The sequence below is a fragment of the Pipra filicauda genome, unplaced genomic scaffold (assembly GCF_003945595.2).
Source record: "Pipra filicauda isolate LSUMZ 115617 unplaced genomic scaffold, ASM394559v2 scaffold53_size3534045_pilon, whole genome shotgun sequence".
In the NCBI taxonomy this organism is placed as follows: domain Eukaryota; kingdom Metazoa; phylum Chordata; class Aves; order Passeriformes; family Pipridae; genus Pipra; species Pipra filicauda.
In genome coordinates, this window is record NW_024104687.1 from 678918 (window position 1) to 705212 (window position 26295).

Consider the following 26295-nt stretch of genomic DNA (forward strand, 5'->3'; position numbering starts at 1 on the left):
TTTTATTGGTAAATGAGAGCTCCGAGAAGGTAACTTAGCAATGGACATGTTCATATGGGGATGGGTTTGAAAATAATTGCTCTTCTTTGGAATAATTTAACTATAGCTTAGGGACTGGAGTTCACAGGGGTGTTTTGGGATCTTTTCAGAGCTGTTTGGGGGACTCACTCTCAAGATCCTTTTTTGTCTTCTTATATAAATCTTTGTTGCTATTATTATTTTCCCCATTCTTGACTCATGATATAAAGCAGCCTCAGGACTGATCCAACTTTTATCTCTTAGTAAAATCTTCTGTTACATTAGAAGTGTCATCATAAAGAATATCCCAAATATATCCCTTATTACCAGTGGCATACTCTTTCATTTGGGAATATCCCAGCACTAATAATTATACTGTGTGATCCTCACAGATATGCAAGGACAAGCTGTCTAATCCAAGAGAGGAAGGAGGAAAGCACACAGCTGTCAATACTTACACTTGAAATTCTTCATACATTTAAAGTGTGTAGTTGAAACGTAGGTAGTTGAGTAAATGCTGTGACTGTTACCCAGGGAAAAGTTCAGACATTAAAATTAATGAAAAAAATGTATGTTTGTAGTTTGCAAAATGAAAGAATATATGGTGTTAGAAGAGGTTTTATCTTCTGTATATTTTTTTTAATGTAATAAATACAAAGCAAATAGCATTGGTTTATCCAAGGGAATATTGAAATCCATTAGGAATGCGCTCGGAGTAATCTGATTCAACGAGTCAGTATATTTCTCTGAAAACCATAATATCGGGACTACATTGTGCGAGATGAAGGTTAGATTACATTTCTTGCCAGTGCAATAATTCCCACATCATAAATTCTGATGAAATTATATCAATCTATAAAGCAAATGGATGTCTGACCCACCATGGCTTTGCAGCTCTCAGCTGCAGGAGCTGACACACGAGTCAATCCCCAGCTGCTCTGTGCAGTGCTGCTACAACTGTGCCATTGCCTGGGAACTGTTATGAGCTGTCCTGACCAGAAGTGGCTGTTGGAGTTTGTGGTTTCTGCTCTGAATATTAAACTTTGGCAGACAAGAGCCCTTATTGTGGGGAGCGCTTGGAACTGGTAATACTAAATTGCTTTATATTTGCAGGATTTGATTGCTTCAGATGATACAGGTCTAGCTGGTGGGCCTCCCTTGCTGCTTGTATTTCCAGATTATAAGTCATTCCTCTGACAGGATATCTACCATAACCAGTTCTCAGTTTCTGTAGTATCCTTCTTTATATTACAGCTGGCAACTGGTCTTCTGGGCTGTGCACTTTCAAGGATAAAGGCAAAATTGAAGCTTTTATATATATCCTAATTTTTGCATTAAATGTCAGTGCATATGTGAAACTACAAGTTACAGGGTATGGATTTGGAAAGAATGTGTGCTATTTTCCCAGTAATGTTCCATTTTAATAGCCATGCTATGGTCAAGCTCCAATATTAATGACTGAACTTGAAGGACCCTGTAAGTGGCCAAAAAAGCTTAGGGCAAAACAAACCCAACATACTGTTATAAGTGCTCTTTCTTGACATCATAAAGCCTTTTAGAGGAATGAAAGCTTACATTTGATCTTGCAGGTCAGCTTGGGGTTAAAAGATTGGGCAGCATTTGGAGCTTGTGACAGAAGGAGTTGTGTTCACTTAGTCTGTTAAAGCAGCATAAAAATTTCTCAGAAATAGGAAAATTATTAGAGTTATGCTTCTCTGGTTCTTGAAGAATAGTGATGTTAAATAGGAAAAAAAGAGTAAAAAGAATTCTTTTTCATGGTATTATAGTTAAAATATAGACTATAAACTATTAAATACAATTTCACAGTTTTTAATCATTGTTAATGAAGAGTCTTGGAAAACTCTTTGCTGTCTCATTATGCCTTTGTGAGATGAAAACCTCAGTGATGTTTCACCCACTATCATAGTAGAATGCCTCAATAAGTCTTTAAGAATGCATACAAGATTTTGAAACTTCACAAGTTTGCTTTTGGTTGGTTTTTTTTTTTTAATGTTTCTAAATAACCTGTCATTACAGACAATTTCAGGAAGTTCATGAATACAAAATTATTGACTATATCAGAAATAGCCACATTGCTTTTCAGTTAGTCACAGTAGCAATGGTATAACAGTTAATCAGAAAAGTATTTGGGTGCAAAATAAACAAGTAATGTTAAACACAAAGGTTTTAATTAAATTTCCAAAAGTAGGTTTTTTCCTCAAATATTTCCAGGCAAAATGGATGGGATTTTTTCAAAGAAAAAGTGCTTCAGAGAAGATTTTTGCTTTTTTGCAATTGTGTTTTAAATTACAAAAATATTGTAAAATTATAAACAGAAATTTTTAATAAGGAAAACTCCAGGTTTTCTTTGAGAATTGAACCAAAAATCGTTTCCTATGAAAACACTTTCTTTTAGGGAGAAAACACACTATCAAAATTACATTTTGAAGAAAATCAAATATTGATTCACCCTGTAAAATAAGCTATCAATGTTATCTACTTGCAAATAATAATTTACTTTCAAAGAAAGATGTAAATATATTTGAAGTACACATCCAAATGTGGACACAGTAGGAATCTGACTCATCAGAGATTTTCCCTGTGTGCTGAAAAAGTGAAAGGTGGAAAATCATTCATCCACACACCCCATAATTCAGCACACAAACCCCAGTACACTCTTCCCAAATCTCAGCAAAGATTTAACAGTGAAATACTGCAGCAAGGGCTCTTGTTACCAGGATTTATTGTTTTCCAAAATACACTGTGGAGCATTGACTAGAATGCCAAGAACTTCAATTAGAAACAAGAGAAAGAAAAGTACACCTGTTAGTTTTGAGGAAAAGCATATTTGGGGATTCAGCTGGCTTTTCAGTGTGCTTATGTCTTGGGGAATTCTGAAATTCCTCTCTGCTCTTTAATAGGCAATGCTGACCCCAGACAAGGGGGTTCTGCTGACATCAGCCAACTGAAGTGGTGCTGATTTTGACTGTGCAATAAGTGTAGGTGGTGTGTGGAGGAGCCAGGTGTCCTTGGGTTAGGGCTGTGCTCCTCTGCCTCCTCCTTCTGGGAGGCAAATCTCAGCATGGCAGCCCCTGCTTCTCAGACAATAATAGGAGCCTGGCTGGGCAGCCCTTGCTGGCATAAATCTGCACACACGCCTAACACAGGCCCACTCACTAGTAAATGCTGTTTGCCTGATCCCCAGCAGTGGCCAGCCCTGTTCCATCCTGCAGGTCACCCCAGCACAGCAGCTCAGCACTGGGCCCAGGGCTGGTACCTGCCCCCTCTGCAGCTGGAGCCACACCACAGGAGAATCCTCAGTGCCTGGAGCTGGAGCACTCTTTCCATCCCAATCCTGACCCCTTGCACTGATCAGCACAGCTCAGGATATTACCCGTCCTCATTTCCATTGCCCAGCACAAAACTGCCTGACGTGGACACCCCAGCTCAGCCCAAGGCTGTTCTCTGGCTCTCCAGCAACCAGCAGAGCCCAATGATCAGCAAAGTGGCCCCTGCCTCTCACTTTTACTTGGGAGAAAGCTGGAATTTGCCTGTGTCATCCACCTGAGAATTTACACGCTTGCACCGTCACTAACAGCTGTAGATGGAGACACCAATTTCCTTGCAGTATGACCATCATTATGTGTCATATGAGATGTGAATGCCAAGCTGTATTAAATGAAGATTGCCTCGTTCATGAAAGAGTAAGGCACTGTGGCAGTGTAGAGCTAAAATTACTTGTGGCGATTTCTTATCCCAAGTGAGATTTTCCCTAGACCCCATAACCCAGCAGCTTGCTTATTCCACCCCTGCTGAAGATGTTAACTGCACAGCATAACAGCCTTGCAGAAATGCTGCTTATTTTCCAAAAGCTGAGTGTACAATGAGCAACGTCCAGGAGCGGTGAGGCACCTTCACTGCTGCAGAAAATGTGCTGAATCAGTCTCTGCTGAGACAGATTTATGCACATGGATGGTATATCAATTTATTTTGGATCCTTTCTGGATTCGCAGGCAATTATAAGAGGTACAGAGAAGGAATCTAGGTTATCTCAACAGTCAGGAATAATAACACAGCATGTGATACCACAGCTAAATGTAACTGTAGCATCTTCCTCTTTTTTTATCAACTGCCCCCAAGGCTTCATGCATGAGGAAGATGTGGGCTTTGGAGAGGGCAAATAAAGAATATGTGTAGTCCCCTTACATATTTATTGGTGACCTTTAAATCAGTGACTGGTGAGAAATCCCATCCCAGTTGGCTAGGAAGAATGGGACAATGTATAAAATTTTAAATGCTTTAGAGGCTTGGGAAAATATAAATTATATCTTCAAGGAAAACCAAAGTAAAAATGGACAGGGATTGTGCTGCAAAAAACCCCACAACCTTAAATACTTTTGGAGTTGGTAACCAGTTTCAAACACTTCCTTGTCATCAGTTTATTGTCTGAAAAACAGAACTTCAGCATTTCCTAAAACTAATTCAAGATTTTGCTAACTGGAGGCTTCTCTCAGGACCTTATTTTCAGAGAGATGGATGGACATTTAGCATTTTCTCTGTCTCCTCAGCACCCTTAAATCAGTAGTCACTAAACACCAAAGACTGTTTATATGTATTTAATATTTATACGATTTTCTGAAGCTACTCAGACAAAAGACTGCCCATATGTTGAAGGTATCACTACCTCTCTTAACAGGCTGTCACTGGAGATTCACAGGAAATAAAACATACCCACTAAAACACCTTTTGACTTTCCAGTGGAAATCCTATGCATTTTACTTGTAATTGAGGTATTCCATCCCCAGATCCAAAGCACTTCTTCCCCAGAGCTCTGCCCCTGACATGCCCTCGTTTTGATCCCCTGGGAGCATCCCAGCAGCTCTGTGGGGCAGTGGAGAGCAGGGGGAGAGCTGCCTGCCCAGGACTCAGTCCTGGGATTCCTGTCCATGGCCAGTCCTAGCTGAGGTCAGTTGTCATTAGGTGAGCTTGGAAAGCCAGCACTGTCTGTGGCTTATTTCAGGATACGTTGTTTAAAATGCATGGCATGCTGTTTTTCCAGAGATCCTGGCAGTGTAGAGGAGCAGCAAATTTTGTCCTTTACCACTGGTTAACTGGAAATAAAAAACTGCGTTTGCTCAGAAATACAGGACATGAAAATGTTCCTGTGCCACAGGACTTACAGCAATCTAATAACAAACCTTGTGGAAGATGTTAATATTGCAGGAATTTAATTTTGTTTATCCGGGGCAGAATATGCATTAATTGCCTATTTAATCATGTTTATAATTAAACTTGTTATAACAATGATTCACGCATCAGCTTCTCTAATTACACAGGCAGGACAGTATTATTTCATCCTTCCTGTTCTCTCATTTAGGCTGGAGATGCTTGGTGTCACCTGCAGGCTTATGTTCCATGTGGATGGGGGTGTGTGGACAGTGTGAAAGCTGCTCCAGCAGAAAGGCTCTGTTCTGACTGAGCCACCTCTTTATTTAACTGGATTCTGCCTATTGGCTTATTGTAAAAAAACCACATAGTTCTGGTATTTACTCTTCCTGTTCCTTTAAGGATTTCAGCCTCATGTGAAATACCTGCCAAGTGGGGGTTTTGCCCATGCAGCCCCCAGCCACCAGCACATCTCCATCCAGGCTCCTGCCCTGAACCCGTGCTGATGGCACACAGAGGGATTGCTTGGCATTCCAACCACGGGAAGGGACAGGGGCTGGGGATGTCTGAGCATTGTCCCTGAGCTCTGCAGAGCCCGAGGGGAGCTCCTGGCAGAGGGAGTCAGAGCAGGGCGTGTTGGTGACAGGCGCTCCTTGGCAGAACCTGTGCAGCTCAGCACTGAATGGGCTGGTACCTGAGAGCACCCAACACATTTCTTCCTGTTAGGTAGGATTACATGATTCATATCAAATAAGAGCATTTGATCTCAGTCCAGCTCCACTTTCAAGCATTTTGCAAATGAGTTCAGCATCGTTATCCCCGATTTGCAAACCAGGAGGCTGAGGCTGAGACAGCAAATACACCTAGTCCAGGTCAGACAATGAGATGGCATTGAAAGTTAATTCTGTGAGATCCACCAGTTTCTGTATTCACTGAACAACACACTCAAAGCAAGAATATCTTCCTTATTTTCCTTCATTTTAATTTTTAAACGGATAAAATGCTAAAGAACTGGGCAGTGCAATGTAGTTCATTGTTTCACTGAGCACGAGAGGTTCAGTTCTTGCAAGTGACAGGTTTAAATATCTAGGCATGTATATGCAGGTGCATGTATGGCTACAGATACATAATTAGTACTCCTGCAATATTACTTCCACATCATAGTTAAAATTCTGGAAGATAAACTAGGAAACCGTATTTTCAGCAGTCTAACAGCACTGTCATAAAAATTCACAGCAGGATGAAAATATCTCAGCCCAGGAGCTAATTACTTTAAAACATTTTTTTTTTCTGGAAAAATCTTGTTTTCCCCTTGAGGCAGTGAGTTAGAAAGTGTGTCCTTGTTTAAGTCTCCACGCCCTCCTTCCCTCATCTGCTGTAACTGAAAAACATCTCTCTTATTTAGTTAAAACAATTGCAGACAAATTGAATCTGTAATGAGGATCAATTACTATTGGTATCTTGGAATGTTTTTACATAATTAAGTTCTAAACTTTCCCAAGCAGGTCTGACTGCATGGGAATTAGAGATGAGGATTGGAATCATCACATGAGGCTGCCACAGTGTGGTGCAAAACATGGAGCACTGGAAATTCTCTCAGTGCTTTTTTTCATCCCTCTGACTTACAGAAGTGCTCCAACCCTCTCCTCTAGACCCTTGTCCTGGGGACTGGATGAGTCCACCAATTAATGCTCAAAAATGCTTTGATCTGTAAAAGAGACTTCTGTAATTGAGGTCTGTCAAGAGCACGGCTGCACAACTCCAAACTCAGCATGGATGGAACTTTCATACAAGACTGTGAGATGTCTGTACTCGTGCAGTGCCACTGCAGCTTTTCATTGCTTCATCAGGTGCAGGTGGGTGAGACCCCACTTAAATTCTCCTTACCCAACTGTTTGATGCAGCTTTCTCTCTAATTTTGAATACAAGAAGACCATTACTTTTTGGGGGTTTGGTTCAGAGCATATCCTATGGGCAAACAAATTAGTCTTTTAAAAACATGATCATTGTCTAATTAAACTGGAGTACAAACTCTATAGACCATTAGGTATGTATCAGGGTTTTTACTGAAAAGTTTTGATTAATGAATAATAGGTAATTAAAATACCTATAAATAAAAGCTATAGGAGCTGCCTGTGGCAGGATCCTGTGCTGCTAGATGGACAGGGAAGAATTGCTTCAAGAGCAGCTCTCTGGGCCAGCAATAAAAGAACCTCATGAAGTTTGATTGCAGTGAACTGCCCCCTTTCCCCTCAAGAGCCACCTTAAAGTTATGACCCTTTGAGGCTTGCCCAGTGTCACCTAGTACCAAGGCCAGCAGCAGAGATCTGCCCAGAGCAGCATTTGGGTGTTAACTGGGCAGTTCTGGGGGCACATCACAGGATGCTATTGCTGCCAGGGGCCCTTGGGCCAGTCCCTGAAGGGCACAGAGCTCCTCCCTGCAGCCTCTAAAGGGCACCAACTGCAGTGTGCTGCAGGGGAAGAGAGACAGAAGAAGGTTTTCTTAGTTCAGTGTCTGGGACATCAGCAGCTCCCAGTTAAAACCTGGTGAGTGCCAGGGGGCCACAATAGTGTCCTGTCCCTGTCTCCAGTCTCCCATGGCCAGCTCGTGGGGACTCCGCTGGCTATCAGGCAGGCAGGGCTGGGGCTCCCCTGACTTGGGCAGATGATCAGCTCACTCATTCAGAAAGTCTTCCCTAGAGCAAAAGTCAGGGTTGATTGCTTGTTCTGGAAATAAACTCCTCTTTCAGCATGCTGGGGAGAAAACTGCTCAGAGCAGAGCAGCAGGAAGCGGCACAATGGACCAGCATCTTAAAAATCCTTCTGTGAAACAGTGGTACCAGCTGAACACAGCCACACATGCTGTATTTGCTGGGACCAAGGCATTGTTTCTCCTGCATTTGGCCCAGGAAACTCTCAGAGCATCATGCCTGTTCTGCTATCTAGTGGCTATTCATGTAAAATACATCCAGTGCCACACAGTCTGAAAAAAATTTGATTCTGAAAAAAAAATGTTCCCCTCCTCCTTTATCATATAACTTGTTCAGTTATATTGTCTTTTCTTCTCTCAATTCCTATCTACAATTATACCTCCCCAAAGCAGCTATTGTATAACCTTTGGGTCTTGGATTAAGTTCACTAGTCTAGTTGACCCTCCTCCTGACCTTCACTTAATTAAATACAGGATTAAGCCCAAGACGTTTGCAACTCAGATCTTGGGTTAAAGCTGAGGGAGTTCAGAGCACTGGCAGGGAACTGTCTGATGTTCCTGAACGAGCTCACCTGGCCTTGTAAAACAGCACAAAGTGTGGGAGGGAGCCTGTTGCTTCGAGAGGGAGATTGGCTTTAACTCTGCTGTGGTGCCCCTTTCCCTGCCTGTGAATGGGGTTGTGTGGGGAAGTGCTGAAGGGCACAGTGAGGCTTCTCTCCTCCTCTGACACCCACAGCAGCCTCTGCTGAGTCCTGTAACAGCGGGGAAGCCCAAGGTTCATCCACAGCTTTGGGAGAAGTTCAGTGTCAGAGGTGCTGTCTGGGGGCTGAGTGCTGCCCCGCTGCTCTGGGGAGGTTCTCACTGGTGCTGCTCAGCACATTGTTTTCCTCCTCCAGTTTTCTGCTGCCAGGTCTCGGGATCAGGCACAGGAGATTATCAGCATTTCTTTGAAGCTTCCATGGGAGTATGGATTATCATTTTTGCTGTCAGAAAGACAGACCAGTTGAAGCTAAAATAAGTCATAAATCAGCATAAGAAGGCACCTAATTATAAAAATGAGGTATATAAAACAATTGCCTCTTCCATAACCACAAAAATGAGTATTCTTCTGAAAAAAAAAAAAAAAAGTTAAAATAAGTAATTTATGTTTAACCTTGGAAAGACAGCATTCCTGTTTAAAATAAAATCCACAGCAGCATCATAACAGCTCTGGGTATATTGGGACTCCTTGCATTCATTTCTGAACCACACACCATCCTGTGTCATCTCTGGTGGTGTTAGGAGACAAGGAGTTATTAAAGTTGGGGCTGTGGGTGCAGGGTACACACATGCTGGTACAGCTGACCTTTCCTAGAGCAGCTTGTATCCATACTCCCCAAAGCTGTCTTCCAGAACCTAAGTTACCTGAATCAGTAGTTTTTTTCTATATCTGTGTATTAAAGGGAAGAGAAACTATCTCATGCTGGGCCAAATCTTCAGATAATGTAAATCAAAGGAGAAAATGGATCAAACCTGATTTCTCTAGCTGGTCTTCAAATACACACTTGAAATCTAAAACATTTAGCAGGGATAATACAGAAGTAACATGCTGGACATTTCCCGTCATGTCTGGCCATAGATGGAAATTTTGAGAAAGAACATCCCATTATTATGTTAAGGGCCTCTTCTGAGAGTAGGCTGTATAGGATCTAGAACTTAATTGAGCTTTAAAGCACACACAGGAAACCCTGTTGTGTTCCAATAGTCAGAGTATGAGGATGAAATCTGGAAACAGTCAGGAGACAAGGTCCCAGCCTGCAAAAACTTCTCTTTAAAAGAAATGAGTAATTATTGAAAATTGAATACGTACTTAAGCACTTTACTCATTGAATGACTGAACACCTCTATTCACTACTCCAAACAGGAATAAAGAGAAAAAGAGTCCAAAAAAAAAAATGAAGGGTTCTTGGATAGAAATGTATTTATTATTATTATCTGCAGCAATACTTGGCCGAGACAGTGTGAGACAAACACCAAGCTTGTAAATTACAAATTCCCTGAAAAATTGTTCCATGCTTTTCTGCATATCAACAAACTCTTGAGCCATGAAGCAAACCCAGCAGGCCCAGGGCCCCAGGCAGGGCAGCCTCTCTGAAGAGAACTCAGAGAATGCTCCAGCCAGCGAGAGAACAATCCCAAACACATTATTCAGGGTGTCTTGTATCATCTCTGTGCCCTATATTGACATTTTCCTGATGCTGTCTGCTTTGCAAATGTCATGTCACACAGGATAAAATGAAGAGCAGTACCAGGAAAACCACGTAATCTGGCTGGGTCAGGGACTGAGCTCTGGGGAAAGCCAAGGGAGAACTCTGTGCCTGAACTTTGTCAGGTAATCAGCATTCAGGTACTTCAGGCTTTTAAATCCACGGCATTAGTTGAAGAGCGTTTGTCTAAGATGTCCCTTACTGGGGAGAGGGAGTTTGTTTGTTTTTAAAATCTGCTTTAAATCTAATGGGCTACTGACTCTCCCCAACCTCCATTTGACGGTATTATTTTTCCAGATTAGTTTTTTTAAGAACAAAGGAGCTTGACACCCCATACAATGTGGAATAAAAACTTTGAAAATGAATAAAAAGCAACCCCATGACTAATACATTCACTATGTGAAGGAGCAATGGCTTAGTGGATCTGCTATTTCATAGGCAAAAATGCAGAGATTGCCTCTTTTGTCAGTTCATAGATAAAATCCTATTCTTTGTAATCCCTGAAGAAACAAATCAAATAAGCTCTGGCTGAGCTAACCATTTTCAATCCATCAAAGCAATCAAATTCTGTTTACCTGAATCAGAATGATTTCTAAAATGTTATTAAAAAGTAAAATGGAGTTTAACTATTCCAAAAAACTGAAAATGATGTGCAAACACAAAAGGGATAAGATTTCAGTAATTATGTAGACACAAAGTCGGTGCCATCATTTGTACCACAATACAATGTAGCTATGGCATATAAAGATAAAGCTTCCTTTGTCTAACATTACTGCTGCAAGTGATGCATAAACATAATTAATGTAAGAAGTCTTCAAAGGGACGAATATTCATTTAGTCAGTTAGTTTTATTGCTCTTTCAAGCAAACAAAAGTTTTATAATTTAATAAACCAATTAACTGATTATATATTTCACCCAAAATATTTGTATATCACACATTACTATCATTTCACCAATTGCCATGGTTTTTCACAAAACAGAGCCAGCGTGTGGTGCTACACTTAGAGCTCTGCATCTAATATTCATTTCCTTTGCCCATTATTTTGTAGTGAATGCCATGAGAGGCTTGTGCCTGACTGGGTTCTCTAAATACAGCATCAGGGTTCATCCAAATCATACCCTTTAGTACCTTTGAAACTAAATCATTTTATTGGTCCTCTGTCATGACCCTGATCTACACGAGGAATTACATCCCCTTTAGGACAGGACTCGCTGCATTTTGAGAGTTGCTTCTCCCCCTGAGCAGAGGATCAGGCAGATGAGGCTGGTGGTGGTGCCCCCCAGGGCATCCCTGCACAGGGGGTGGCTGCCCAGGAACAGCTGGCAGAGTTTTCCTTTCTACACACCACAAAACATGGAAAAATACACCTCATAAGGATTCTTGCCAAGCAGGACACCTTAAGGAGCCACTCAAGGTTTGATGCAGCAGTTTTTAATATGGCCTGATCAAACAAAAACGGGCACAGAAAAAAAAACAAAATCAAATGAAATCTCCAAAACCTTAGTGTGGGAGTCTGGGTTGGTTTTGGTTTGGGCTTTTTGTTTGTTTGGGGTTTATTTCATATATATACGTTCATATATGTATACATATTCATATCTATAGCATTCATAGATAGATTTGCACTCATTCTACGATTCAAAAATAGCCTTGCTTCTTTAGTTGCTGAGGTCTAATACTGTCTGTGACATCTGCCATTGCACTTCTATGCCCTGTCAAAATACAGTCCTAAATTTGTCAAAGCTATGAGTCAGACTTATGTCCTTCTTCAGTTTGAAACCAACCCTCGTCTGGCACTTATTTCAATGCACAGTAAGAGGCAGGACATGCCAGTGGTTAGGGCTGAGTCTGAAGGTGGGAACTCAGCCATTTGTTGCCTGCATGTTTCTGGGAAAATTTCATCCCACTTGTGCCTCGGTTTCTGAAGCAAAATTATCAATAACAATGTTCTGCATGTTTTTAAAACATGAGAGGCACTCAGACTGCACTGGCATGGCCAGTGCTGGCATGGCCAGTGAGGAGCAGAGAGAGCTCTTGCAGCAGATTTGTGTAAATAAGGTCACATGTTTGACCAAAGCACGTTATACCTCCTGATACAACCCTGCTGTCAGCTCCATGTAAGGCTGGAGCTGAGGGATGACCATCCAGGAAGTTCAGTGGGCAAAATATTTAGGCAGTGAAACTGTCCTAGAGATTATAATTTAATCACCTCTTCTGGGCTTTGAAAATTAGCAGTGAGGTTTATTTCAGAACCTTGTATTTTGTGAAGAAATACAATTCCCAGGAACCTGGGAATCCGCAGGGCATCCCTAGACCCTCCTCACGTGAGTCAAAACCCAGCACCTGCTCTGGTTCTTCTCAAACCTTCATCCTGTTTCAGTATGTCTGCAGGAACAAAGAAGCACTCAGTCCAGCTGAACATTTTTTCTATCACCTTCTCTGTGTGTTATTTTTTAAACATACAAATATTATTTCTGCAATTATTGGCACTAAGAACACAAAATTATTGTATATAGAAAACCCCCCATAACTCTTTATGCTTTGTCTTTGCAACTGACAGTCTAACTTTCACATTTCACTTTTCCATGCATTGGTGCTCATCTGCATTGGTAAATATTTAATAATGAGGAATACACCAAAATGTGCAGTGCTGTCCCTCTCATATACACATCCACAACCACACACACACACACACACACAAAATACTCAGAACATTAAAGAAAGCTGTTAAGCTAATCTGGTGCATCTAAATGGGCAATATATATTGAGTCCATGCTCCATTGATCATAATTATTGCAGTGCCCTTTATCAAGTAACCATCTTAAACCATTATTTAGAGATCATTTTGCTTTCCATTACTGTCACTATATTGCAGAATTCGCTAGGAATTGGCAGCTGTGTGATAGAGGGGTATGCAGCTGTATTAGTCTGGAATCTGCTCCTGTTATCCAACAATGTTTCTAAAATGAGAGACTTAGCACAGTATTCACACAACTTTGGGACAGCCTTGAACTTCATTCTGGAGTGACAAGTCCTCCACATAAGCTTTGTTTCCCATGTAACTCCTTCCCACCTCAGAGTCTTTGCATATTTCCCCTAAAATTAGATAAGTGTGGAAGTACAGCCTGTATAATTGAAAAGTATTTCTTAAGATGCAACTGAGAGTTACTAAATGGCTGCACTGCTGCTCTCAGAGGGTGTTTGAAGTGACTTATGAGCCTTCACAAAACCTTTATTACTCTTTGGGTCATGTGAAGGAGGGGAAGGGCAGTATTTTGTTCTCAGATGGCCCACTTCAACTCTGCATCACACAAACAACACCACAATTGCACAAAACTCAGCCTATAAATATCTGAAGCTTAATTCAAAGTACAGTATTTTCACAAGTACTCAGAAAACACCTGGCTTGTTTGCCTTGTAAGAAGATTAGAGGAACACAGTGAGAAAGAGGAAAACATGGTTCTTAATGAGACCAGCATCATTTTAGACTGAATCCCTATCCCAAGCCTCTCAAAGTAATGCACCTGGCATGTGCTGCATGCTGTGATATTAATAGATATATCAGGAACACAGGTGTTTAAGCTGATATTTGCCAGTTTAACCAGGTGGTAAGGAGATTTTAATGTCTCACAAAAGTAAGAGGATGGAAAAACAGAAGTTTCAGACACTCATCAGTGTTAGACTATGAAATGATACTAAACATGTTGGATATAACTAAATCAGCATTAATCTTCTGACTCAGAGCTTGGTGTGCAGCATATTAAAAGATCAGTTCAACTCCTGATCAGAGGTTGTCCCAGGCCTCAGCACTGAAGTGTGGGAATCCTTATGAACAGCCTTGATATTCAGGAACCCTTTGTACATCACAACCCAAGTGACCTCTGGAAAAAATCATGCAACCTTTCCAAGCTTTTTTTCCTATCTGTAAAATGAAGATAATAACCCTTCCTAATCTCAGGACCTGTGAGACTTTAATTGATTATTAGCATTTGTGTAACCATTTTGAGCTCAGGAGAATGTATATGCAGTGCATATGTAATGTAACAGGTAAACATCTTGCTTAGCCATGGGGACAGTCATCAAATCTTATCTCGTTGGGGCTTAAGGTCAAAGGCAGAGAGAAGGCTCCTGAACCTGATAAGGGCTTAAGTGTTACAGGAGAACTACTTATGTTCTGAAGAAGTCACCTCTATCACTTTCTTCTTGGCTCTAATCTGCTCTCTGATGCTGGGTCTGCTTCTATCGGGCTAAAATCTCTCTCCTCCGTGCCTGAGGAAGAGAATATATTGACAAAAACTGGGTACCCAAGCCAAGGGAGAAAAGGCTTAGTGTCTTCATAGGCAAGAGCAGCTATAACTTTGCTCACTTCTTGCCTGTAAAACCTCTCCCAACCTCTTTAACCCATTAAAAGTCCAATCACTGGTGGAAGAAAGAGAAGAAATGAGATGAATTTGACTGACCAAGCTCTCGTGTTCTTCAGAGAGCAGGGAAGCTGTTCCAGTGTTCAGACCACTCATAGATATAGATGTGCAACCAAATTGCTGATATAATTTCAAAGCTTTGTTACTTCCCAGCCACACTTGGAGGTACATTACACAGTAGAGTAATGGTCTGACTGGGAGCAGGACAAAGTACCTGCTGTTTGTGCAAGGTGCTCACAGAAGTATTTGGGTGCTCACAGAAATCTTTTGAGCATGGGATGCTCTGCAGCTGACAGACATCTTCAGATCTGAAATATTTTTTCAGTTGCTCTGACTGTGGAATTCAGTGGAGCAATCCCTAAGGATATATGAAGGAGAGCACTGTGAGGTCCAGGACCAGGTGTGATTGATGGTTTAGGTCAAGTAGAACAGAGTCCACATCAATTCAGGTCTCAGATACGTTTGGTCAGTGCCTTCATGCACTTTATTTTTAATTCCATCTGAAACCACAGTGTCTACAAATATTGTTCATCTGAAACAGATTGGAAAGTACCACCCACCCACTGTGACTGTGCAGAAGAAGGGGAATATGCATAGGACTGTGTCTGCAGCATCTCTGTCTTTTTAGAGCAAAATATATCTTTGCCGTGTGATCAGATATTATATTTATTCAGTGACAACCTTCCCCTTCCCGTCCTCAAAGAGGAACCTGAAACATTGCTGCCTCACATTTTCCACTAACCCAAAGTCCCATTTTGGTCCCTTTTCTGCAGGTAGATCAATCCATGCACTCCCTCTAGTTTACCCACTGGTGTTTGTGGTAGCAGGCTTGAGAAGATGTAATATCTGCACTAGTTCATTAGTACTTTTAAAAAGTAGTAAGGCTGTCAGATCATCTAAAAAAGGCAGTGAGACTATTCAATCATAGTTATATATCATACTCACTAGTGGGGAGTATTAAGAGAACTCTTTGCTTATCCATTCATTTTCTCTCAGATGTTTGTATGTTTTTCAGTTCTGACTTGAATAGTTTTACAAGAGCTTCAGATGGTGAATAAGATATCATCAATAACTCTGCTGCAAATTTTGCTGACAGAATGATTCAAAGGGATATTTTGTGCAAACTCTCATTTTTCTCCACCACAGTGATGATCAGGAGTGGTCAGGATGATTAATCAGGAGGCAGCATTAATTCATATAAGGACTCCTCTGAGGCAGGGTTCCTCCTTGTACAGCACAGTGCTACATTCAATGGTTTGTGCCTCCCTAGGTTAGACTAAGCCCTCCTAATTTCCATTTTCCTTTGGATATTACATAATGTAGTTCCTCATTTTGCAGTTCAAAACCTTTCTAGTTAATTTGAGCTTAATTGTCTTTAACAGTGTAAAATATGTTTACCTTTCTTCTTCCACCCTTTAGAAAGATACTGTCCTTGGAAATACCAAGGAGACAGAAAAGGCAAACCTGGCTCTGTCCTGGTATGAATCTGCTGCTCACAGCTAGAGAAGCCCATCGTATGATGAGTGAACTATTGGCTGTTGGATTGGGCTCAAAGGTTTATAGTAAATGGAGTTATGTCAGGCTGGGGGCCATGAAATAGTGGGGTCTCCCAGGGGCTCAATTTTGTGGCTGGGTTCTTAAATGTTCTTTTAAATGGTCTGGATACAGGAGTCAAATGTACATTAAATAAGTTTGCTAATGATGCTAAAGTAAGAGGAGCTGTGGACTCCCTTGAGGGTCTTACAGAGAGATCTGGATGGACCAGAGAGCTGGGCAATCACCAGCCATGGGAAATTTAATAAGATCAAGTGCCTTATTCTCCACCTGGGATGGAGTAATCCAGGGAACACATCTCAACTAGGAATGAGAAGCTGGAGAGCAGCCCTGCAGATGAGGGGGTCCTGGTCGATGGCAAGTTGAATATGAGCCAAGAGTGTGCCCTGGCAGCCAAAAGGGCCAAGCCTGTGCTGGGGGGCATCAAGCACAGCATTGTCCAGGGGGGGATTGTCCTGCTCACCTCTGTGCTGCTGCAGCCTCCCCTCGAGTCCTGTGTGCGGTTCTGGGCACCCCAATGTGAGGACAGCAGACTGTCAGAGTGTGTCCAGAGAGAGCAGCCAAGCTGGGGAAGGGTCTGGAGGGCACGACTCGTGAGGGGCAGCTGAGGTCCCTCAGCCTGTGCAGCCTGGAGGAGGGAAGGCTGAGGGTTGACCCATCTTTGGTGCCCCTTTGTCCAGGCAGGCAGTGGAGAGGGAGGTGCTGATGTCCTGTCTGTGCTGACCAACAACAGGACACGAGCAGATGGAACGGGGCTGCGTCAGGGGAAGTTCAGATTGGACATCAGGAAAAGGTTCCTTTCTTAGAGGTTGATCAGTCACTGGAACAGGCCCCTCAGGGAAATGGTGTTGTCACAAAGCCTGTCAGAGCTCCTGCAGTGTCTGCACAATGCTCTGAGTCACATGATTTAGTTGTAGCTGGTCCTGTGTGGAGCAGGGCACTGGACTTGATGGTCCTTATGGGTCCTTTACCAACTCAAGGTATTCCAAGATACTGTGTCATTGATTTGCAAGCAAAACTGCTGTGTCTTTGCCAGTGTTGCCCATTTTATTGAGTAGTTTGGAGACCTTACTTGTGGTCACATCCAGGTACTCAGCATCTGTGAAAGCATCACATCTCTAAATGTAAAATATAAAGTTGTTTGGGAACATCTGTCTCAAATCCTTAACCACCCTACAGAAACATAAAATCAGAGTATTTATGCAGGAGGTGGTGGTGGGGAAACCTGAAAACTAGTCATATGGACCTTGCAAATATGACTCAAAAAAGTACCCTGGATGCTGAGCAACCAAGCTTGACTATGTTTCTTTAATCCTCCTTGAGGTGAACAATAAAATTCAAATTAAGGCCCTTATTCTGCCCCAACATTGGTGTTTGCAGATTGCTGCTTATCAGGTCACATCAACTGCTGCTGTCCCACACCAGGCAGCAGATTCTACAAGGTGTGGTGTTGATGGATGGGAACAGCCCCTCGAGGCTCAGCTCATGTGAGTCATTACAGAAAGATTTATTTCTCCTTCACTTAAACAACAAAGAGGTTTCCCACATGTGATTTTAAAAGTGTTTGCATTGAATGTATTGACTAAGTTTGATTAAGTAATTGAAGTCGCATAATTAATACCATTAAGAAAGATTAATGATTTCTTGAGCAGATTAAAAAAAATGAGGTCTTCTGAAATAAAGTCACATGTGTAAGTTAAAAATAAAATAATGCAGTCAATATCCTAGGTAAAGCAAAGTGGAAAAACAAAGAGTCTATATACTTTCCAGCAAATACATAATTTGTATTTTCAAATTTTTCTCCAAAGCTAAGCTGTTTCTTCTTGTCAGAGTATAAGTCAATTATACTGTAGCACAAAAAGAAATCTGCAGTATTTTACTGTCATTGTTGGTAATTTGTCCCTTAGGGTGTTAGTATTCATACATAATTGCATATTGTCTCTCCCTGTAACATTTTCTACTTTCTTTCTCTGTTAGAACAACATAAGAATTATTGCATCCATGGGTTTTAGCAAATTATCCAGCTAACTTGATTTACATTCTATTCACAAACAGAATTACAGAAGGGAAAAATAAATTGGCTTTGTTTTTTTTCCTTAGCTATCGTTTGGCCCTGAAAGATTAGTGTTTGTTCATATTTTTTTTTTCACTTTGTGAGAGCTTTCTTTAAAAGTATAAACAAAACTAAGGAAACACAGTTGTATGTAATGATACTGATATCACTGAGGGAATCTGGAAAGTCCAGATGTGATTTGCAGACAATTGCATTGTTGCTTGCATAAGAAATATTTGGAGTTTACAAAAGCAATAACCCCAAATACTCATTACACAGGTGAAGGCTTTATCTTGGCTTATCCAAGTCTTCCAAATACTGGAGGTGGCAGTACTGTACAAAATTCCCAATCTCTTAACTATGGATACTCTAGTGAATGTGATATCCTGAGCTTTGGCAGATTTCTCACCTGAACAAACTTCAGGGTGGGTGGAGCAGCAACAAGTGCCTGCCTTCAGGGCTGCTGGATCCCAGCTCAGGGGCCTCCCTGGTTCCCAGAGTGTCTGGGGGTGACCCTGCAGTCACCAATAAGCAATTCTGTCCTAGTGAAACCTTCTGAGGATACTGAGATTATCCAGGGCAGTAAACATGCAGGTTAATTGTGACAAACTGACAAGGGGCCTTAGCAGCAGTAGAGTGATAGGGTAAAAAAAATTATGTTGAAATTTGATGTAGGTAAATGCATTGTGATGTAAATGGAAAACTACTTAATTTTGCATATACTTGAATGAAGTGCTGGTTGCCTGCAAGCATGAGGAACAGTGTTAGGGTTATATATTTTGCAGAAATATCAGTTTTGCAGAAATGCCAGACCATGGTCTAAACAAAAGCTGGATATTCTAAGGAAAGAAAGAGAGAACAGCTCAGGAAATACAATCATGCCCCTTTGGGGATTTGGGATGTACCTGGAGAAGGCGTGAGGAGGTGGCACAGACGGGCACGGCTTTTCAGGGATCTCCATTTGAATGGATGCTGAGTTCAGCCCCTGTGGCCAAATGCTGGGGACCTTGGCAGGTCCTCCACCTGTCCAGCAGTTAGAAGAGCTCCTGGAGATCTCAGAGAGCAGAGATTTGTGTGTGAACAGGAGCTGCTGAGGCAGAGCAGGTGCAGAGCCACTTGGCACCGTTGGTGCTGCTGAACTGGGAGGCAGGAAAAAGAGGAGCCTGGCTGTAATTAACAGAGCAGCTTAACTACTAATGCCTTGGTAATGTCCCTCGTATTGTAGATGAAAGGCTCAACTGGTAATTTGAAATGAGAACAAACACACCGAAAGGATGGCTACTGTGAGAAAAAGGAGTACATGAAAACAACAATTTATCCAAAAGAGGAGTTTTCTGGATGTGCTTGCAGGGTCTTCTATGTACCATTTAAAATTCAAGAAAATAAATACTGATTGTTACAGAATTCCATACAAAGTGCATTATTTGACTTCAGGATGTCATAAAAATACAACCTGGTATGAAATGTTTATTTTCAAGTGTATCTGCTCTTTGTACCTACGCTTCCGTTACATTTTTATTTTCAACTCACCTTGGTCAAACTCCATATTGGTTTTGTTTAGCTGAATTTCATGACAGCTAATTCATATGATTTTTCTGTGTGTTTTAGGCTTGCATTAAGCAAAAACAAAGCTGATTGTGGAACAAGAAAAACTCTACATCATGTCATTCTGAGCTTATTTAAGAACTTCTAGAACTCAGAGAAAAAAAGAGTACAGAAAATTCGCAGCTGCTTTTCACAGCTTAAAGCAGGTGAACTGAAGTTTCATGCAAGTCTTGCACAAGAGCTCCCAGAGCTGTTCAGACAGTATTTTACCACCGTGGAAACACCGGAAAACAAATCACACACACAAAAGACAACCAAACAAAACCCCCAAGCAAACAAAACAAAACCCAAACAAACAAACAAAACCCTCTTTGAAGGATTTTTAGAGTATAAATCTGCATCAATCAGAAGAATTAATAAAACAGTGCAAGTCTTGTCTGGGAAATGACAGCTGATCTGCTATTCCAGGAGGGTCCCACCTGCAGGAAGGTCAGTGTGTGTGATGCAGAAGTCCTGGGCTGCTCTCTCACCCAGAGCTCTGTGGATTTGGCTGCACACACTTAACCTTTCTTACAAAACTGCAGCAAATGTCCTGACAGATCCATGGGATCTCTTTGAATCAGATGGAGCAAAGCTGATGATGGGATACATTTCCCTTTTCTCTCTGGTTGCCATTCTTTTGATCATTATAAAAGTAGGGAATACCCCTTTACACAGAATTGCTTTATACACAGGAAAAGAAAGGTTTTCCTGTGTCACAGATACCTCTGTAACTTTTGGGGGCAATACATCAATCTTCTATTAACTCTAGTAAGTGTGAGTCCCACCCCATGGATGCTGTGGCTGGCACAGCTGTATCAAGTGAGCACAGGTAAACCAGAGCAGTGTTTGCTGAGGTAGAAAAACAATGAGCCTGGATCTGACAGATAATTCCTTCCCAGATATTTATCCAGAAATCAGTTTTTAAAAAGGACTCTTTTTTTCCATTTTAAAATCCAGCTGATGAATTTTCCAGCATCCCAGTTCTGTCTGATAGAGTTCCTACTCTCATGGCTCAGTGGCTCTTTGTATTCATTGCCCATAGAGCGTGGGCTGTGTTTGCTTAGCTCTGCTCCTCCACTTCCATCTCTCATGAATAACAAAACCACAGGAACAGGCTGAATGTATCTGGAATCACTCAGGTAGCAGATGAACTTTGAGTGTTGACTTTTTCACCCTCACAGGCATTGTCCATTTACTTTCTTCTTATATCCCCGTTCTAATTTGTACAAAGCTATTTGTGATTAGCTGGCATTTACAACCAGGTATTGATTTTTTTATTAATTTATAAAGAGTTCAAACAAACAGTGGTAGTCAATTCTAGCAATAATCCCCCAAGAGGTTAGGAAAGATACAGACAACTGCTCAATCTATAGGCAGTTCACAGTGCATTAATGAGGTAAGATTGCAAATGTCTGGGTCTACGTTCACAATATCTCTTTGAGTAAGTACTGGAGCTGGTAAATACAAATGTCAAGAGAATATTTTCAGCAAATGCACCATTTTAAATTATTCCACCTCATACAAAAAGCAGGATGGTTATTCATCAAAGATGTGTTGGCAGGTGTCAAGGGATTTCTTTTCGATCTGAGGCATCTTTTGAGAAAAAAAGAGACCTGTCTAAAGCACACTGAACAACAAAGGCCAGAGGCAGAAAGAGAACAGTTACTGTAGTGTCTTAGCTCAGAAAAAAAGGAAGGTGCCTGCTGGGGATCCCCCAACTTGATTGAAGGCTCTTCAGGGCCAGAGGGGGACTCCCCAGGTCACTGTCACAGAGAGGGGGAACTCTGAAGTTTCTGTGGGAGACACACAGTGTGTGGCTGGGCAGGCTGCAGGGAGGAAAACATCACAGAGGAATAGCAAGGGCAATGTTTATGGTCTTTCTATGAAACACTTCACTTTTCTCCAGAGGTATGACAACATTTCTTTCTCCACATGTGTCAAGTTTGTCTTTCTTTGTGAGCATTGGTAGGCTTTCCCTAGAGTGGAGATGTGGGGTGTCTGTGTGGACAGTTGTTTTCCAGCAGAGCTCGACTTATTGAAATGGATGGTTTGATTAAATGAATGTTTCAGAGGAGAAATATTTCATTTTCCTTAGAAACACCCACATCTATTTTTGAATAGCAGTAAGAGGTGTTTCAGTGGTGTGTTAGCCTGAGTGCTCTTGGGGGACCTCGTAGAAAGGTTTGACTTGAAGCAAGAATCATCCCATGCCTGGCTAAAGGACTGGCTGCATGGGGGATCCTGCAGTGCAGCAGCCAGATGAATTCCCAGATTCCAGCTGTTACAGGAAAGCACCTCGTTATTCAGCCTCTGCCTACTGCCCTCTCCTGAAGGCTTGATGGATAAAGTGCATGGATCAAAAGGAGCAGTGTCTTATGCCATGAAAGGTCCTGTGAATATCAGGAGCAGAACGCTTGCAAATGATCGTGAGAATCATTCCAATAAAGTAAAACCATCAACAGATAGTCTCCAGTGATGTGTTAGGGAATGTTATTAGTCAGAGTTCACCAGTTACGTGGTATTTAGAATCCTCTGGCATTTCAGTGACCTTTTAGAAGGCAGACTGCCTTATAACAATTAATTTATTTCATGACCATTCCATTGTATCCAAAAAGAAAAAAAATGTTAGTCAAAGGCAGGTGTCCGGATCAGAGCCATGTATTGCATTTCAAAACCCATTGAGTGGGAGCTAATTTCAGCAATTTGCATGAGAGCCTTTTGCTATCACTTCTACCATAGTATCAGTGTCAGCTCAATTTTCAGAGCAGCTGTAGCTCAAACACTGACCTGCTGCCTATTACAGTAGTGTAATGAAGTGCAATGGACTAGTAATTATTCTACATTACTGTAGATCAAGTAACATGCAGCTTTCAGTTATCACAATGGAATCCCAGTTCTTGCTCAAAATGAGAAAACTGACCATGAAGTTGATTTAAGGGTGTCATCAAAAATTACTTTCAGAGCCTGCAAATGTACTACTTATTTCCCAGATAGCATCTGACATTGCTGTGCCAATGTCCCAGAGTCTCTGCATACTTGAATAAACTAGTTTCAAGTAACTAAATGAAGAGTTGTATCTGAGAGGCAGCAGTAAATTGAGATGGGATGTTCTTAAAATTTCTAGTAATGAAATTGCATTAGGGAAATGGTTCCAATGTCTCCTTTCTAACACCATCTGTGAAACATCCAAACAACTTATTCAGGAAATCACATGGATATTTTTTTCTGTTGCTGCATATGAAATATTGAGCATTATGTATTTGACTTTAAAAAAAAAGAGTGTGGCAAATTGCTCACTACCTGCCTGTACAACCATGACCTCAGCCTGCCCAGACTGCATTTCTTCCAAAGAATGAACCATGATTGTCATAATCTGGACATTAAGATCTATTCCCTCCCCACCCCTCTTGATGTGACTGCCCCAAAACATGTATTTAGCCCTGTCTTTTGGAGGGTGAGAATCTTGGAGGCAACTCACAGCTTAACAACGTGGAATACTGTGTGGGACAAGTGGGGGGGACAAGTGCTTCCCAGTAATCAGGTTCTGTCACCCATTGCTGACACATTGCCTTGGAATGGAAGGACAACAGAGCTCCTCTTAAGTAATCTGCATTTTTCTGTGTAGGAAAGGGGCAGGGAGTGTGTGGAAGTGAGCTGTTCACTTTGATTTTCCAATTTTTTGCTCAGCTAACTATTGCCAGTAGTTGCTTAGGAAGTCGTGTTGCCTCAGATAGAGGTTAGTAGTTCTAATTTTTATGAAAATTTAAAAAAAAATCTCTTCCCCCATCACCTTCAGTATCTGGCACAAAGTTTTAGCTCTTCCCTGCCAGAGGTAACAGGATATTAAAATATATGGAACAAGCAGACTGGAAAGTTTAACTGTCAAAAACAGTAACATTGTGTCAGGGGTAAAATCAAATTAAGTTATAAAAAGGTAAAATAATCCCTGCAGAGCAATTTGTAAGAATCTGGGTGGTTTGTTTTTTGTTGGCTTGTTGGTTTTTTTCCTAGAGCGAGCAGAAAGGGAATGTGGGTTAGATTTTCACCCTCGGCCCACACAGAATTCACACACAGTAATTCAGGTCAGGTGAGACACAGCACAGGCTGTCTGGATGAACACACGTGGTCAGGAGGGTAACCCTTCCTTGGGACAGCAGTGCTGGCACGGAGGGGACCACAGGGCTTGGGGGAGGGTACAACAAGGCAGAGAACTCAGCAGCAAGTACAGACTCACAGAATGCTTTGTGTTGGAAGGGATCCTAAGGAACATTTGGTTCCAAGCACCTGCCATGGGCAGGGATATCACCCACTGGATGGAGTTGCCATGAGCATCCCAATCCCATCTTCACTGGAATAAAGATGGGGGTGATAACGTACCAGGAAATTGTCTTTCTCTTCTGGCTACAGAAAGTGGACAGTGGGGTAGTTGATGTCCATCATAACAGCCACACATCACATCTGCCCACAGCACTCCCATTTCCAGGGGATTACACAACCTGAACTCCTGGGCTTGTAACCCAGCACTGTCCTTCCCTGCTCCAGCTGATCCTGGTCATGGGCAAGGAAACCATGAAGGGAGAGCAGCCCTGAGCCTGAACTCAAGGGGTGACCATCTCTCAGGACAGTCTTTGAAGCATCAGTCTGTCTGTGTGTCCATCTGCTCCATAATATCAACAGCAGGGGACTCAGTGCAACACTTAGCACTGCTACTCACAAAGAAAAGTGGATTAAACACTTGGGCAATGCTAGAAAAGAACGGGAGTGTGAGGTTGCAAATCCATCTCTGACAGGAGGGGTTTTTTTCTCCTTTTATATTCATCCTGTATAAATAATCACCAACAGAATGATTAAGTTTTAGAGCAGATTTTAAAGGAAGAGTCGATTTTAGGGAAGTATCTTTCTGCTTTCTTAGAAAGCAATTGAACACAGGAGGGCTTATTTCTACTATTTTAAAATCATAATTCTAGATGTGACAGTATTCCAGTCAGAGGCACATCAGTATGACAAGTCTAATGTGTCCAGCCAGAAGAATTTCCATGTGGAGACTTGACTGTTTTCAGTAAATGACTCATTAAGGAGCCATCAAGACTCGATTGTAGCAACTATTGCACAACTATTCACAATAAAATAATAATAATCAGGAGACAATAGCTACTTTTGCATGTTTCAGATAAAAGAAAAAAATTCATCTCATAAACTTTGTTACAAAGACATATTTACCACCACTTAATATGTATTATTCACTGGCACTGAGTTATTATTCTAATTCAGGAGGGTAACAAGGTGTTTTCCTGTATAAGATTTAACTAAACCTCTGGAGTTTTTAATCTGTTTTCCTAACAAAGTTTACTCAGAAGCATTGGCTCTGTTCAGACTGTCTGGAGACCCCAAGTCTCTCTGTGTAAACTGAAAGAGCCTCCCCATGCTGGTTCATGCTTTTATTATGGGGATCACACTAAATGTGATAATTTCAGCCAAGTGTGTGTTTGCTGTTGCATCAACTTCTAATTGTGCTTCCTTGGCAGCAGCAGAATATGAATGAACAGCACTGGTCTAACTTTGAGGCTACTCAGCACACATAGGAACAGTCTCACCAGGCCCTCAGCAGAAGATACAACAAAAATATGGCAAATTGCAAGGTATAGTTTTTACTTGCCCTTATTGAGGGAAACATCTGAAACTTCTGCCTTAATCTCCTCCCAAACCATGCTCTGAATAGAAAAGCTGAGGGTCCAAAGTCAAACATCTGCCCTTTTCTGCACAGCGAAGTTTCTGTTGGGCCGTAAGTCCCACTGGTGAAAATAAACCAGTTCTTCTCAACATCCCCCCCAGTGACTGGGCTGAAATCACAGGTAAACCTGGGCATTGTGGCTCAGAGGGCTGCAGGCAGAGGTCAACTTCAGCAATGCGGGGGAGCTCCACATCTTCTGGAGAACGTGCAGGAGGATTTTCAGGGATTTGAGAGAGAAGACTGAAGGGGTAGTATGACCTTCTAGTGTTCTGATGAAAGCCTCTTTGTAGAACAGATAGTTTAATAACATCCATCCATATGCTGTCAGGAGAGAGCATTTGAAAATGTAGAGATGCATTTTCCTTTTTTTTTTTGGTCAGTCTCTCTGGCTCTATTGACTTGAATCTGCTAATTCCTATCTGTCAAAAATTTGGCTCATGAACAAGACATATTTGAAATGTAAATCTCTGATGCAAATAACCAGAGATGATTGGGAATCTTTTATCAGGACGATAAATAAAATTTTAAAAAAAGACTATTTTTTCCCAATAAAAATGCAGTTACTGCCAGATCCAAATTTTCTCTTGGAAAGCTTTTGTTTCCCTGAATATTTGCAATTTCCACAGAAAATGGAATTAACTGTTTCATCTGACTTGAAACACATTCTAAATCACTTCACAGATTCACAGAATGACAGAATTTAAAGGGACCCTCTGGAGGTCACCTGGTCCAACACCCTGCTACAGCAGGGTCACCTACAGCAGGTTGCATGTCCAGGTGGGCTGTGGATATCTCTGGAGAATGAGGCTC

At 41.6% G+C, this 26295-nt stretch overlaps 2 long non-coding RNA genes across 9 annotated transcripts in view; one reads left to right on the forward strand and one right to left on the reverse strand.

Moving 5' to 3' along the window:
- Nucleotides 1-26295, forward strand: part of LOC113993367 — an 84518-nt gene that overhangs the window by 46181 nt on the left and 12042 nt on the right. For 3 of the 8 annotated variants that reach the window (XR_005565782.1, XR_005565790.1, XR_005565784.1), the window contains 2 exons: nucleotides 17495-17601; nucleotides 19393-19571. The exons of 1 other annotated variant lie outside the window; for it this stretch is intronic. This is a non-coding gene — a long non-coding RNA (uncharacterized LOC113993367). Of the gene's footprint in view, nucleotides 1-10162; nucleotides 10227-17494; nucleotides 17602-18952; nucleotides 19572-19775; nucleotides 20158-26295 lie in introns of those variants that run through there. 4 more of the 8 variants (XR_005565785.1, XR_005565783.1, XR_005565788.1 and 1 more) reach the window with 4 other exon arrangements.
- LOC120324456 lies at nucleotides 12378-16948 on the reverse strand. Its single transcript, XR_005565791.1, has 3 exons — nucleotides 16578-16948; nucleotides 14327-14408; nucleotides 12378-12524 (listed from the first exon to the last, which is right to left on the reverse strand). It is a non-coding gene; the product is annotated as an uncharacterized LOC120324456 (long non-coding RNA).